A 16,300-nucleotide genomic window follows, 5' to 3' on the forward strand; every position below is an offset into this window, starting at 1 on the left:
TACAAACATCAGATAATATCAAAGAAGTAGAATGGAAGAAATGAGGCTTGTTGAAACTTGTCAATACTACCATAAGGGCTAACTGCCTTTGAATTCAGGCAATGGGTACTGGTTCAGTAAACACAACGTTTATACATATAGTAATATATATATATATATATATATATATATATATATATATACGTACATGCACACATACATGCTGATGGGTTTTAGAGCAGTGATTCCCAAAGTGGGCGCCACTGCCCCCTGGTGGGTGCTGCAGCGATCCAGGGAGGCGGTGATGGCCTCAGGTGCATTTAACTTTCCTATTAATTGTTATTAAAATTTAAAAAAAATTAATATCCAGGGGGCTAAGTAATATTTTTTTCTGGAAAGGGGGTGGTAGGCCAAAAAAGTTGGGAACCACTGTAGAGGATACAGAAGAGAAGGACTGGTAGCCATGGCTATCCCTTCTTAGGCACAGAGGCTTGGCATCTTAGAATTTTTCACAGATGAAGTTATGAAAGTTAATCTTCCCTATTAATTTATTTTCTCATTTTTTTTCTAATGCTTGAACAAAATGGAGGCCAACTTGAAATCCAAAACAATTTGGGTTTCTACCTTTGACATTATGGGACAGAATTGATCTAAGTCTAATTTAATTGAAGTGATTTCCTTAATTTGTTACTGTTGTATAGTTGTTTGTTTGTTTTTCAGTTATATCAGACTGTGATCTTATCTGGGGTTTTCTTGGTAAAGATACTAGAGTGGTTTGTTGTTTTCCTCTCCAGCTCATTTACAGATGAGGAAACTGAAGCCTACAGAGTTAAATGACTTGCCCAGGGTCATAATTCTAGTAATAAATGCCTGAGGTCAGATTTGAATTCAATTTTTCCTAACTTTAGTCAGGTGCTCTATCCAGTGTACCACCTAGATGCCCTCATTCCATTAATATTATGACATAAACAGAGCCATTTTCTGCAAATTCTTAAGCCAGTAGTGATCTGGAGCTGCCCTCAGCTGAAGTCTATTTGTAAGATCCAGAGGCAGCAAGGTTAGTCCTAAACACTAGAACAGTGTTGATGAAACTTTTAGAGATTATGTGCCCACACTGCACCTTCAAGCTGCCTCTGAGCCCCCACCCCACCCCATTGTCCCAGATAGCAGAGGGAGGAAGTGCTTGCATTGGGCAGCTGGGCAGAGGGATAGGGCATGCAAAAAATGTCCTCAGGTGCAGTGGAGAGGAAGAACAGAGCAGCCCCCTCCTGCATGCTGGGGCACACGTTGCCTCATCTTCACCAATGTGGCACTAGGGCTTAAATTAGGGGTTCTTAACTTAGAATCTATGAACTTGCTTTTTAAAAAATGTTTATTTTGAGAACGCAATATCAATAGAATTTGTTTCTCTTGTAATTCTTTGTATTTTATGTTATGTGTTTTAAAACATGATTCTATGGTGTCTGTTTACTTCACCAATTTACTGGAGTCAGTGACACAGAATAGGTTAGGAACTCCAGTTCACAAGAATGTCAGCGCCATGACTGTGCTGAGGGAATCATCTTTTATAGAAATTCAAATCTCTTCATACCTCCTGATTTCATAGATGCTCACTTGTCCTTCATACATGTTTTCTTGCTTTGTTCTTTAGGTTCTGACTTTACCATATAGCCAGCTTTCACATCCAGATCTTGAACAAATCCTTTTCCTATACTCTGCCTACTAATTACTTCAATAGAGCTGACTCTTTTGTCTTAAATGACCAACCGCTTATTTCTGGTCACTTACTACTAGAACTCCTCCTACTACAGTCTGTCTCACCATGCCTGTGATGTCCTCCCATCTCTCAGCCAGCTCACAGAGTTCTCTCAGCCACAGATCCTGGCCAGACCTGCCCTTGACCCACAGTATAGCTATAAGCTGATAAACTAGTACAGAGAAGTGAGTCTGACATCTCCTAAATGATGTCTGGGTTCAGCAAGGGTTGGGGATTCAGGTGGATTTGCATGGAAATTGAAAGAGCTCTTAGAGTTCCTAATTGCTAATTTGGCAAAATTATGGTGAAAGTGGTAGCCAGAGCAGACCCAAGAAAGCATGATTCTTATCTACATCTTCACACACAGAAACAACACCATGCCACCATGGGATAAGATCCTTGTGATTAATTAAGGATTCCTAAAGTGGAATGCTGACTTCCTTTCCTTCCCCTTAATTTATAAAGACTTTTTAAATGAGTTTGACATAGTGGGATGACTATTAAGGAAAGGATTAGAAGGCTTTGTAACTTCTGGTTCTGACCTTTGACCAAGTTGTTAACCTCCCTTTGTTCAGTCACTTTAACTGTGTCCAACTCTTTTTTTTTTTTTTTTTTTTTTAAACCCTTGCCTTCCTTCTTGGAGTTAATACTGTGTATTGGCTCCTAGGTGGAAGAGTGGCAAGGGTAGGCAATGGGAGTCAAGTGACTTGCCCAGGGCCACACAGCTGGGAAGTGTCTGAGGCTGGATTTGAACCTAGGACCTCCCATCTCTAGGCCTGGTTCTCAATCCACTGAGCTACCCAGCTGCCCCTTCTGTCCAACTCTTTATTGACCTCATATGGGGTTTTTGGGGCAAAGATATTGCAGTGATTTGCTACTTCTTTCACCAGATTATTGAATAGATGAATAAACTGAGATAGAGTTAGGTGTCTTGGCCAGGGTCACATATCTTGTATCCGTGGTCATATTTGAACTCAGTTCCAAGTCCAATACTCTAATTCATCCTAGTCCTTGGTTTCTTCATCTGTAAAATGAGGGGGCTGGACTAGATGATCTCTAAAGGTTCTTTTCTCTTGATCTTCCAATCTTATTTTCTCCTCTTCTGATAGAGGCAGAGTCCAAACCTTCTATCCCCAGATAGGACCACCATAAACCATATCATTCATAGATGTACCAGAGAAAATATTCATATTGGATAAGGGAAAGAGTTATTTACAGCTTCCTCTTTCTTCCTTCTACCTAATCACAAGCCCAGGTCAGCACAGTTCAATTTAAACATTTATTAAGGCTCTTTTATGCTTGGCCTTGCCCCACCTTGTTCATTTTTTCCAGGCTGTTATATACAGGACGGAAAGAGAAAGATAACAGGAAACTTCCTCTTTTCCTATTCTTCAGGGGAAAGAGTTTGGGGAGATTGCACAGATGTGAAAAGGGCCAAGTCTGACTCCTTGCCACCAGGCAGAAAACAATTTTGTATGAAAATTGAAAGGTCTCTTAGAGTTCCTAATTGTTAATTTGGCGAAATTATGGTGAGAGTGGCAGCCAAAGCAGACTCAATAAAACATGATTCTTCTCTATATCTATACAAACAGAGACAATACCATGCCACCATGAAATAAGATCTTGTGATTAATAAAGGATTCCCAAAGTGGAATGCTAGCTTCCTTTCCTTCCCTGTAAATTATAGGGACTGGTCTGTTCCCATGCTATTCTCTCAAGTCTTCTTTAGAGTGAAGATGCACAGCATAGCTTCATTGGTGAAGCTCAGCTCTGCACTATTCTTTCACAGGACTAACAGAGGCTAACAAGACCTTTGGATTCTGGGTGGAAACATTTACTGTTCAAAAAAGCCGTTGATTATCTCTTTCTGGAGAGAAGAATTGAGAATGTTTATTTGGAGGAGGCAATTTGGGGTAAGGGGAAGGAGGAAAAGGGGTCTATGTGCATAAAAGAAGGTACATTGCTACTTTGTGATAACTATTTCCTTTTCTGGATGTTCAATAGTCATATATTAAATACACATTGTAGAATTTGGCCAGAAATAAAGGTCTAGTTAATTGGCCTAAAATTTATAGATTCCATTTTCTTTACCTTTTTTGAAAATGGTGACATTTGTCTTTCTCCACTTCTGTGGTATCTCTCCTATTGAACATAGTCTTTCAAATACAACTGAGTATCATAGCAATCATATTTGCTATTCCTTTCATTGTTGAGAATATTGATCATCTGAGCCTAGTTACATGAATTCATCAAGAGCAGCTCAGTGCTCTCCTAATATCACCATTTGGGCCAACAACTACCTGTTAGTTGATTTTCTTCTGTCCTTTGCAATACAAAGATCTTTCAAAAACAAAACAAAAACAATACAAAAACAAGCAAAAACAAAACAAAAAACAAGCACAATCAGAATAAAGTAGTTCTTCCTTCATCATCTGCATTGGGTCTATTCCTTTTCTGATACCCATTATTTCCCCAATACAGCCAAAAAGCAAATGCTTTGTTGTTAACTTTTCTTGTGAGTTATAACTCATTCTGAACTTTTTTTTGAATTCCTATTTTTACAATATCATGCCATGCTTTTCTATTTTTGTCTTCTTTTACCTACTTTTTCTATATATGTCTTTCTAAAACCTAAATTTGTTGGTGAGTTTCCTCTGACTCCACATCAGTTTTTTCAGAAAACTCCCTACTTTCCTCATCATTAGCATTATTTTTCTGTCTTCAGAATTTCATTAGTTTTTCATCTCTCCTGGGTTGACTTTTCCCTATATAATTATAAACCATGGGATTCTACTGATTCATCCTCTGGACTCTTTAAAAATATGTTCTACCAAAATCTGGGTTGCCTGCTAGACTACATCCAGCCTTCCTTTTCTTCTCTACGCCTAACTTTAGAAAGGAATAATAGTCAATGATCACCAAAGCATGTTAAGAAGTTTTTAACTACTTTTAGATAAGAGAACTTCAACAGCTTAGTCTAGACAAAGTGAAGTCTTCTATTACTACTCTATCATTCCTCTGTGCCAGAATTGGGATCTATTTTTTAAACTCTTCATCTATTTCCTTTTTATCCAGGTTATCTATACTCTGATGATAGAGTGTGGGTTTTTTTTTTTTATTCCTTCATTGATCTTCCACCAAATGTCCATTAGATGCTCTGCTTTCTGAATTTCCTCATATGAATATACCTTCTTATTTTGCAATTTGATACCACCATATCATTTTTGCCTCTTCTACTAGACTTGGTATGTTTGTGTATAGACATTTGAAGCTGTGAGTATTATTTCTTGAATTGTCTCCTGTGAACCTCCAGGAGTCTCAGTTACTGTTCTTCCTATGATACAGTTACCCTCTGTGGTATCTAACTAGTTACATATGCTGCACATAGTTTTTGCCTTCTTTTTTCCTCTTCAGTTTAAAGCTCTTTTAATTTTATTTGTAATATATCAGGAAAATATATTCTTACCAACATTTGTTAAGTGATTTCCATCCTTAAAAGCAGACAAGCAAACTTGGACTCCTTGGACAAGAAGGGAATTTTCTTATAGATTTCAGGTTTCACCTACCTCCAGCATCAGGGGCCATCAAAAACGTTGATCTCTGGTTGCCTTGACTTAAAGGTGCTAAAGATCCTAGATTAAAACTATAAGGGACATGAAGAGGACATTGAACCCAACCTTCCCATTTTACAGATGGGGAAACTGAGGTACAGAGAGCTTAAGTGATGTCAGGGTCACAAAGTTGGCACTTGAGGCAAGATTTGAATCTAAGTCAGCAAATCTAAGAACATCATTATTTTTATCTTGTCTTCTCCATTAAAGTCTGAGCCCCTTGGGAACTGGGATAATGTTTTTGCCTTCTTTTTATCCCTATCACCTACTACAGTTCCTAGGGCATAGTAAACATGGGATAAATGTTCACTGACTGAATGGCATAATACCCTACTTCTGCTGCTGAGGAGGCCACTCCAGGGAGAGGAAGTGAGCCATCTGGTAGCTTCCTATTTTAACTAACTTTTCTTGATAACTAGGTGTTAAGGGCAGTTGTTTTCTTCACACTTAGCATCCAAGAAGCCTGTCTATCAAGAGAGGAGGAGTGCTAACTCTGATAGCAACCAGATGCCTTGGGAAAGGAGGCTGAGACAGGGCTTAGAGGCAATCCTGACCAAACTTCAAAATAAAGGATAAAGTATTATTCCTTCATTTTTTAATATCAAAAGTCAAAGTGTACCCTTTAGAAAATGGGAATTTTATCAGACTTCTTTCAGTAAACAGAATATATACCTTCATTTTATAGAGGAAGAAACTGAGACCTCATAAAGGGCAAGTAATCTGACCCAGGGTCACAGATGAAGGCTCTTTTATTCTCACTGGAATGGAAGCTGAGCTAAAATGTTGTCAAATAGAGCCCAGATCTCAAAGATTCAGATTATTGGAGAAAGAAGGAACTTTAGAACCTACATCATTCAACTGCTTCATTTTACAGAAGAGAAAACAGCAACTTAAAGGGACTAGAACCCAAATCTCTTGACTGATCAGAGCTGCTTAATGACTTGATGAAGTAAGATTCCAATAGCTATTACATGGCAGAGCTAAAATGGAACTTAGGTTTTCTAACTTCATGGCCATTGCTTTTTATTCTGCCATCCTGAATCTCTCCTGCCTTACTCTTGCTCCCTATCAGCTTTGAAGATGACTTGATAGTCTGGCCTCCTTCTAGCCTGTTCTCTTCCCTTCTATTCATCTGTCAAGCTGTTTCCAAAAGTAACTGCTACCTGCCCACTGCCCTGTCAACCCATTCAGATCAGGGAGCTGGTAGGAAGTGATGTGGTGGTAGTTAAAGCAAGGAAGTTAAGGGAACAGAGAGAATAGGGCCTTGAAAACAACAGGCTGGAAAGAAGTTACTTCCATAAATCTAATGACAGCTTTGGGGTTCGGGGGGAACAGGGGAAAGAGACAGCTTGGAATCCTTCCACCTGGCTATGATTCTATTCCTGGACTTTGGAGGGACAAGTTACTACTGATTCAGGGAGAAAATTGATGAGAGACAGAAGGAAAAAACTAATAAGCTGATATTTTAAAAATATTTGCACATATACAACTATAGAATATGTGTGTGTGTATACACACATATACATGGAGAGAGAAAGAGAAATGTACAAGCTATATCTATGTCTATCTATACGTACACAACTTCCAAATGTTGCGCTTTCTTCCTCCTCTCCTTCCCTACTCTCTTCTCCTCTCCTCTGGTCTCCCTTCCTCTCATCTCTTCAACTCCTTTCATCTCTCTTCTTCTTCTCTCATCCCCTGTTGCCTCAGAAGGTAGCTTATTTTAAGGACAACAGTGCAATGTGATTTCTACTTCTTGCATTAAGTTCACTCTGTAGAGTTGTTGTAACCTGAGGACGTCTGGATGACTGGCTCCATCTCAAAGAAAAAGAAAGTTAATCAAAGAACCTGTGCAGAGATGCACTGACTTCTGGGAGCTTGCTGTCCACCTAAAAGAGACAAGGACATTTCTGAAAGTTGGAGGCAGAAGTGTAATGTGCTAATTAAAAATCACTCTTATCTATTCACTATAGCACATTCCAAAGATCCTCTATCTGGACATTTTTGATTAGTCTATTAAATTCAAATTACTATTGACTAAGGCTTAGTATATACATAGTTCTACACTTAAACCAATGCTCAGGAAAGATGAAGCCAAGGTTGTGAGCCATCAAGGGTCAACGAATCTAGGGTTATAACCCAGCTGGCTAGTCTTCTGTGGGAGCCACCAGGTGGCACCAACTCCCAAACCTGGAAAGTAATCCTGATTCACTTAGGACAGTTAGTTATTCATGGCTACCTGAAGGGCTTGGCTAGAGCAGAAGAAATCCATAGTTAGGTTGGGCCACCATTGGCTAAATAGAATGGCACCTAAGGAGGAGGAGGATGAATGCTGCACAGCTAGAAATGAATGCTAAAGCAGAAGAGGTAGGAGTTTATTCTACTTAATTACCCATCTGACCTTGGCCTAGTCATTTAACGGTTCTCATAAGTTAGAATTTAAAGAGTCCTTAGAGGTCATCCTAGAACATGCCCTACCTTCTTAAGATTATGTTTATTTATTTGGTTTTTTAAATTAAATTTCTTTTCAATTACATGTAGAAACAACTTTTGACAATTTTTTTTACATTTTTTGATTCTGATTCTCTCCCTCCCTTCCCTCCTCACTTCCCTGAGGTGGTAAAAAGTCCAATATAGGTTATACCAGTGCTTTCATGCAATATATTTCCATATTTCCCCTTGTTGAAACTAAAGGCACATATTACATATTCTATTTGTTTTTATATGTGTCCGCAGATATTATGTAGCTATACATACATACAGTTGTTGTCTCCCTTTCTAGGATCATAATTTCATTGAGGGCAAGCGTGATTTCATTTTTGTCTTTGTATTCTCAGTGCCTAACAGTGCTTAGAAGCTGTTAGGCATTTAATACATGTTTATTGAGCTTGTTCTTTGGACCTCAGTTTAAATAAGGGAATTGGTTTCTCGGGTCCTTTCTACCTTTAAATCCCATGACCAGGATTTAGGTTGGTTTCAGGCTTCTGACTAGATCACTAGGAATTCAGAAATGGTCTGTCAGATAAGAGGAAGGCCCTTTAAAGCAAAGGAAGCAGTGAGTAACAATAGTCTGCTGCCACCTTGGAAACTCTGTACCGGGGGGGGGGGGGGGCTTACCTATGGCCCAACTCTGTTGGGGGTGGTCCTGTCACCCTAATGGACCCATGCACCTGCTGCTAACACTGAGTGAGGGGGTGGGCCTTCTCCAAGGCTTGGGCTCTCTGAGTGCTTGGTAGGAGGGACCGTGATCAGAGCTTTTCAGAGGAGGCTGCTGACAACAATGAGGTCCTGATTCCTTTGTGAGAATGTGATTTAACAATTCCCCAGCTCAGCTGTGTGGGGGAGGCAGTAAGCGGGAAGTCAAAAGCTCAGCCCAGCCGCTTGCAGAGGAATAGTACAGCCTCATTACCCCACCTCCCTCCAATGTTCTTTTTTTCCTTTTCTTTTCTTTTTCCTTTCATTTCTTTTCCTTTCATTTCCTTTTCTCAGCTTATCTTGTAACTCTTTATGAGCCTAAAAGAAGAGGCCTGGCTTAGTGGATTTGGAGTTTGGGGATAAGACTGTACAGTTATTCATCAACCAGTCAATAATAACTTAATAAACACCTGCTATGTGCCAGGTACTGTGCTAGATACTGGGGACACAAAGACAATTGTTAAAAAAAAATGAACATATTCTCTCAGGAAAGTTGAATGCAAACGTACAAAATGATATCCAAAATATAAGACAATTTTGGAAGAGAAGATGTCCTGGTGGTTGAGGGTAAGAATGGAGTTGCAGGAGAGAATCATAGATTTTGAGACGTATTTGAGGCCATTAGCAAGTTGAGCCATTGTAGTTTTTTGAACAAGAGAATAATATGATGAAAGTCATGTTTTAGGAAGCTAACTGTAGCAGTTAGGTGAAGAATTCTTGGAAAGAAGACCACATGGCCCATCCTGGGGAGGGAGGAGGCTAGCATTGGCTGATTTCTTAAGTTCATGCATTCTGAACTGTAGTGGACTAAGCCATTTGGATGTCCACAGTCAATTTGTCGTTAATATGGTGAGCCTCTAGAACCTGGGGGTCACCAGGTTACTTTTAAGGAGGGGTGAATCAGCCCATGATGGAGAATAGAGCAAGTCAGAATCTCTGGTTCTAAACAGAGTGGGATAAGACCTCTGAGTAGTAACTATACTTCTAGCCTAGGTGAGATGGGGAGACCCAGGAAAGAGAAAGAAAGATAGACAAGAGAAACAGAGAGACCCATGGTGGGGTCACGTAAGGAGGGGAAGGTAAAGAAGGAAAGAATCTAGAGACAGTTAGAAGGTGACTATAATAACCCAAGTAAAAGATGATGAGAGTCTGGACCAAGATGTAAAGCTGTAGAACTGAAGAAGAGAACATAGATGTAAAAATGCAGGGAAGTCATGGAATGCATACTAGAGCAGTTAGATGCCTACTCTTCCCTTGCTTAGATGGTGCAGATGTACACGTCCTCAGGTATAGGTATAAACACACACACTTATATATGTATATATGTGTGTCTGTGTAGATATAGATATAGATATAGATATAGATATAGATATAGATATAGATATAGATATAGATAGGCAGGGGGCAAACAGAAGGAAGTTTCCAGAGCCAGAAGTGCTACTAGTACGAGTTGGGCAAGTTGCCTATCTGTAGTTCATTGCATTTGGGTTTCAGTAACTGAGCCCCCAGTTCCTAGTAAACTCCCCCACCTCCAGCGCTACCCCTATTGTCAATAAATGCCAGCCCTGGACCTCCCACTGCTAACGAATCCCTGAATTCTTTCACTATACATGATCCTTCTTCCAAGATGAACAAAAAAATCTCCATTATCTCCCTATTAGGTATGCAATATAAAGGAAGAAGAATGGAAACAAGAAGAGAGAACTTCTTGTTCCTAAATGACCAAATTTACCTCCCTTCCACTCCCTCTAGGCCTTTGCTTTCTCACACTGGGCTTGACCTCCCTGAAATCTCACCAGAGGCAAATCCTATACAAGTGAAGTCACTGGGAAAGATTATCTGTGGTTTGCATGGTATTCGCATAGGCTATCTCTAGGGATGTCAAAGATGATAAAGAACTATTTCATTAGAACTGATTTCTTGCATTCATTGATTAAGAAAAAGTCTCCAGGGAACTCCGTAGTATATATGAGTGTGGAAAAGAGGTAAGAGGAAGCCCATGGAGAGAAATTGTCTCATTCCAACTTAAATCATTGGGTCTGATGACTCCAGTTTGCCCAAGTGGTGTCTGCCGTGGGACAAAACCAAGGTCCATATGCTTCTCCATGGCTTGTTCAACAACAACATTCCTAAATAAAAATACCCTAATCTGAGTCAAATTCCAAGTACCTAGAGTATGGTGGGATCAATCAGCAACTATTTTTTCAGTGCCTGCTCCCTAATTAGAATACTGTCTTTCTTCCACTCCAACTAGAACCTCTCTGGCTTCCTTTAAATCACAACTAAAATCCCACCTGCTTCAAGAAGCTTTCCCCAAACCCTTTTGATGCCAATGTCTTCCTTCTATTAATTATTTTCTATTTAACCTGCATATATATTTGTTTGCATGTTGTCTCCTGCAATGGATTATAAGCTCCTTGAGAGCAGGGACAGTCCTTTGCCTCGTTTTGTATCTTCAGCATTTAGTATAGTACCTGGCACATAATAGACACTTAATAAATGTTTAATAATTAATTGATGTAAGTCATTGCAGTGAGATGCAGAGAAATACAGAAGGCCATTTCTAGTTTCAGGGAGTTCACAGTCTTATTGGGGAAACAGGACCAACACATATAGAAAGGTAACTAACATTTCCCTTTTTATTCTAGATTACTTGACTGCTAGCTTAGGTGAATGTTATAAATTTAGCATTTCTGGCAGGTAGCAAGACTTTCAATATAGTCTTTCATGATATCTTTATGAACTAGATGGAGAAATATGACTTGGTCACGGTACCATTAGCTATATTCAGACCCAATTAGATGACTGAAAATATAACTAAATAAGATTAATCAATATAATAAATAATGCTTTTAAAAGTTTGTTAAGCACCTTCTATATGTCAGGCACTGTTTTAAGGGATGGGGATTCAAAGAGGCAAAAACCAGTCCCTGCCTTTAAGAGACAATGGAACAAACCAGTATGTCTAAAAGTACAGGATAAATAGGAAGTAAAAAAAAAAAAGGGGGGGGGGAAGGCATTGGAATTAAAAGGGATTGGGAAAATTTCCTATAGAAGATGGGATTTTAATTCGAACTGAAAGGAAAACAGGGAATCCAACAGTAGAGATAAGGACACAAAGAGAAGATTTTAATGGGTCAGTGTTGAACTAGGAGGACCTTGACTGAGTTGTGTCCTACCCCACTCTTCCTCCCAATCTGGCTTTGGACCTGTTATGCTCAGCATGTGGATAAAGATATTATTGGCATATCTATCAAAATTAAAGATAAATCCAAGCTCAAAGGGATACTTAACATCTTGAATATATCAGGGTCAAGATCCAAGCAGGTCTTGACAACCTAGAACAAGAGGTTAAGTCTAACAGTAATGAATCAGATCAAAGCCTGTCTGGATGTGACTCTAGAAATTGTCCTAAGTCCTCATTTTTGCTCTTTGCAGTACAACACTTGGATTAAAAAAAATAAATCCTTAGCCATATAAGTCTAAGACTAGTCAAGTGTGTAGCTATGGAACCTGGGCAAGCCACTTCAGCTCCATTCACCTCAGTTTCCTCATCTTTAATAAATAGTACCTGCCTCCCAGGGTTGCTATGGGGATCCAATGAGAGAATAATTGTAAGGTGCTAAGCACAATAGAACATAGTAAGCACTATGTAAATGTTAGCTTTTATTATTGAATATCTGAAGAATGAGTTTAGTTGAGTCATTATATGAAGCACCCTGAAAGAATCCAAAGAAGAACAACCAGAGTGGGGAGATAATTGGAGACTCAACCATAAAAATTAGTTGAAAGAAGTAGATGAGGGCAGCTAGTTGGCAGTGTGAATAGAGAGACAGATCTGGAGTCAGGAAGACCTGAGTTCAGATCCATCTTCAAATATTTCCTCATTGTGTGAGCCTAACAAGTCATTTAACCTCTGCTAGCCTCAGTTTCCTCATCTGTAAAATAAGAATAATACCAGTGCCTACCTCCTAGTGTTGTTATGAAGATCAAAGGAGATATCTGTTAAATACTTAGCACAGTGCATGGTAGTTAGTAGATGCTATAGAAATGTTAGCTGTTATTACAGGCATTAGCCAATAAAAGAACTTGGATGAGAATTATCACTATTTTCAAGGATCTAAATGACTATCATGTCAAGGAGGGATTAGATTTGTTTGTTTGGTCCCAGAGGGAAGAACTTTTTGACTCAATAAAAGGAAGAATTTCCTAATGAGGAGAGCTATGAAAAAAATGGAATAGGCTGCACTGGTAGGAAATAAGTAGGTCTGCAAAGTTCTACATGAGAACTTGATATTATAAAGGGGTGTGTTGGGTTAAAGATCAAAATAAGTAATAATAGCTCATGTGTTATATAACAATTCAAAGTTTGCAAAAACCATTTATATACATTATCTTATTTAATAATAACCTTGAGAGGTAGAAGCTATTCTGCCCATTTTACAGATGAGGAAGCTGAAGCAGAGGTTAAATAACTTGTTCAGCGTCACAAAGGGAGTATCCGAGGCCGGATTTGAACTCAGATCTTCCTGACCTCATGTCTAGTATTTTCTCAGCTGTGTCACTTAAACCTACCAGATGTGCTCAGAAATCCCTTCCAGCTCTAAGATTCTGTAATTCTGTGAAAATACAAGGCTTTGAGCTGGAAATTGGGGAATGGCTGAACAAGAAGTGGCATCTAATTGTGATGGAATGCTACTATACCATAAGAAATTATAAGCAGGCTAATTAAAAAGAAACAAAAAATGAAGAGACCAACATGAAATTTTGTCAAGTCAAATGAGTAGAGCCAAGAGAACATTATAACCAGCTACACAATGAATGTTTGAAGAAGTCTACCTTCAGAGGAACATAGAAACATGGAAGAAGAAAAAAAAGTTGACCTAGTTTTTTGTTTTTGTTTTTTTTTTTCATTATAATAGTAAGTTAAGTCATCTGCTCAGAGGCAAGGTACTGGGCATAGCACTGGGATTGTGAGGAAAGGGAATGTTTAAAACAGCTAGTGTGGGAAGCAAAGGAGCTTGATGTTGAGAAAAATCTTCTTAATAAATCAGACTGCTCCAAAGTGGAATGGACTGCCTCTGGAGGGAGGATTTTCCTTCTTAGGGTGAGGGGTGAAAGCCCCAGTTAAGGTGGAGGTTAGATGATGACTATTCGTTCAGAATGCTTTATTTATTTATTTATTTATTTATTTTTTTAGTTTTGAACCCTTAACTTCTGTGTATTGACTTATAGGTGGAAGAGTGGTAAGGGTAGGCAATGGGGGTCAAGTGACTTGCCCAGGGTCACACAGCTGGGAAGTGTCTGAGGCCGGATTTGAACCCAGGACCTCCCGTCTCTAGGCCTGGCTCTCAATCCACTGAGCCACCCAGCTGCCCCCATGTTCAGAATGTTTTAGAAAGGTTTCTATGTCAGGTACAGATTGGGTGAGAGGGCCAGAGTTCCTTTTCCTACCATAACATTCAGTTGATCTTATAAATGGCAAATCTGAAAAACAAAACAAAACAAAGTAATGTTTTCCATATCAAAGACCACATGAAAAAGCCACAGAGAAGGAAGACAGTAGAGAGTAGAATGCTTAAGGGATGCTTGGAAGGGAGCAGAGTTTGAGATAGATCTTTGTTTTAAACCCTTACCTTCTGTCTTAGAATTAATACTAAGTACAGATTCCTAGGCAGAAGAGAGATAAGAGTTAGACCTTGGGGGTTAAGTGACTTGCCCAGGGTACCACAGCTAAGAAAACTCTGAATCCACATGTGAATCCAGGACCTCCCGTCTCCAGGCTTGGCTCTCTATCCACTAGAGCCCAGTATGCTGTTTTTAACAGCTTTGCTGATCCTAGCCCTAATGAACTGAATTACCACTGGCCATGCACCTACTCTCCCGGGACTCGGTCTCCTTCCCATTTCTTTCCCTCCCCCTCTCCCCTGTCCCAGCAGATTGGAAAGAGAAACAATTGTAGCAAATTCTCTTGGCCGGTCCCAAAATGCCATTAGCATCCACGGAACCCCAGCACTTAGAGGCAAGTGAACGCCTGCACAATTCATGCCAGGCTGGCCTTTATCTGAAGGGTCCTCACCACTAATGGGAAATCAGGGCTAAACACATGTGCACGTGCCCCATGCATGGGGCCTCAATGCGCTCGTGGCTCAGGAATTATCCCAATGAATGTCAATGAATGGACAAGGACAATGCATTACAGTGAATGAATGTGTTGTAATGGGGCCTTTTGCTGGGGCTGAATGACAATTGAACTCCCTTGGAAGGGAAAGGCAGTGACATTATCTACACCAGAAAAATTAGACTAGGTCTCAGCCTGAGAAAAGACCATACATGGTAGAAGTAGCTGAAGCCCCTCCAATTAGAGCCATTACCAGCGTAGATTGGGGTGAGGGGGAGGGGAATGGGGCAGAAGAGGTCTGGGGGCAAGAGAAGTATTGTGGGCCATCCCAGGCACTTCTGGGAAGGACTGAAATTAGCCTGCCAGCCCATCAGGGCTTAGCTTGCATTTTCCAGTGAGACTGGCAGAACCAGCACTGTCTCTACTTGGAATAAATCCTTCTGGTTTCTGGAAGAGGGAAAGAAGAGCAGGAAATTCAGCCGGCATCACCCCCCTCTGAATAAAGGGATGCACAAAGCCCCAGGGAGAGAAGTCAGGTTTGGTCCTTCCAGACCTATCCCCTGGTCTGCTCTAAGCAGCCTCCTCCCACAGAGCACTAAACCACACTGGGGAGAAGTCCTAACTGCAAGAGGAAAGTCTAAGAGCATCCACAGTGGATCAAAGCACAAGGATGCATACACGCTCTCATGCCTTCATACTTTAATTCATAGATTCACATTCATGTAATAAGTAGCAGAAACAGAATTTGAATCGAGGTGATTCTCATTCTTGCATTCTTTGACATATACCACCCCCATTCACAGTTCTCTCTGTCTCTGAGTCAGTCTCTGTCTCTGTTTCTCTGCACTCTCTCTCTGTCTCCATTTCTCTGTTCTGTCTATCTCTCTTTCTCAGTCTTTCTGTCTCCTCTGTCTGTCTCTCTTTTTCTCTCCACTTTGTCTTTTTTTCTCTGCCTCTTCTCTCTGCCTCTGTCTTTCCACTCTTTGTTTCTCTCTCTTTCTCTCTATTTGTGTCCCTGTCTCTCTCGTTCCACTCTCTCTCTGTTGCTGTCTCTCTGTTCTGTCTCTGTCCCTCTTCCTGTTTTTCTCTATCTTTGTTTTCCCTCTCTCTGTCTCCCTCTATTCTTATCTCTCTCTCCCTTTCTCTTTCTCTCTCTCTCCTCACCCTCCCACTCTTTCTCTCTGTCTCTTTCTTCCTCTTCTTCTCCAAGTATTCAGTCAAAGATAGTAAAATAGACTATTAGAGTAAGTTAATATGAAGTGGAATGAACACCAGCTTTCAAATCAAAGGACCATTATTACCTGAGTGATCTTGAGTGAATTGTTTAATCTAACTAAGCTTCAGTTCTGGGCCTCAGTTTCCTCATTTGAAAAAAGGTGTGTGCAATTTGAACTTCCAGCTCTCCCATGATCCTGTGTCAATATGGGCTGAGGTCTCTTTCAGTTCTAAATCTATATTTCTCTGCCAATCTTCAAGTGACATTTCTATGGGATAGTTTCTATGGAGAGAAATCTGAGCTCACTGGTTAGACTGAGAGTTAAGACACCTGTGTTCCAGTTATGGTTCTGCCCCCCATAATCTGTCTATAGGACAGCCCTTTTACTTTCCTGGAACAAAATTTCCTTATCTGTAAAGTGG

This window comes from Gracilinanus agilis, chromosome 2 (genome assembly GCF_016433145.1).
Source record: "Gracilinanus agilis isolate LMUSP501 chromosome 2, AgileGrace, whole genome shotgun sequence".
Taxonomy (NCBI): domain Eukaryota; kingdom Metazoa; phylum Chordata; class Mammalia; order Didelphimorphia; family Didelphidae; genus Gracilinanus; species Gracilinanus agilis.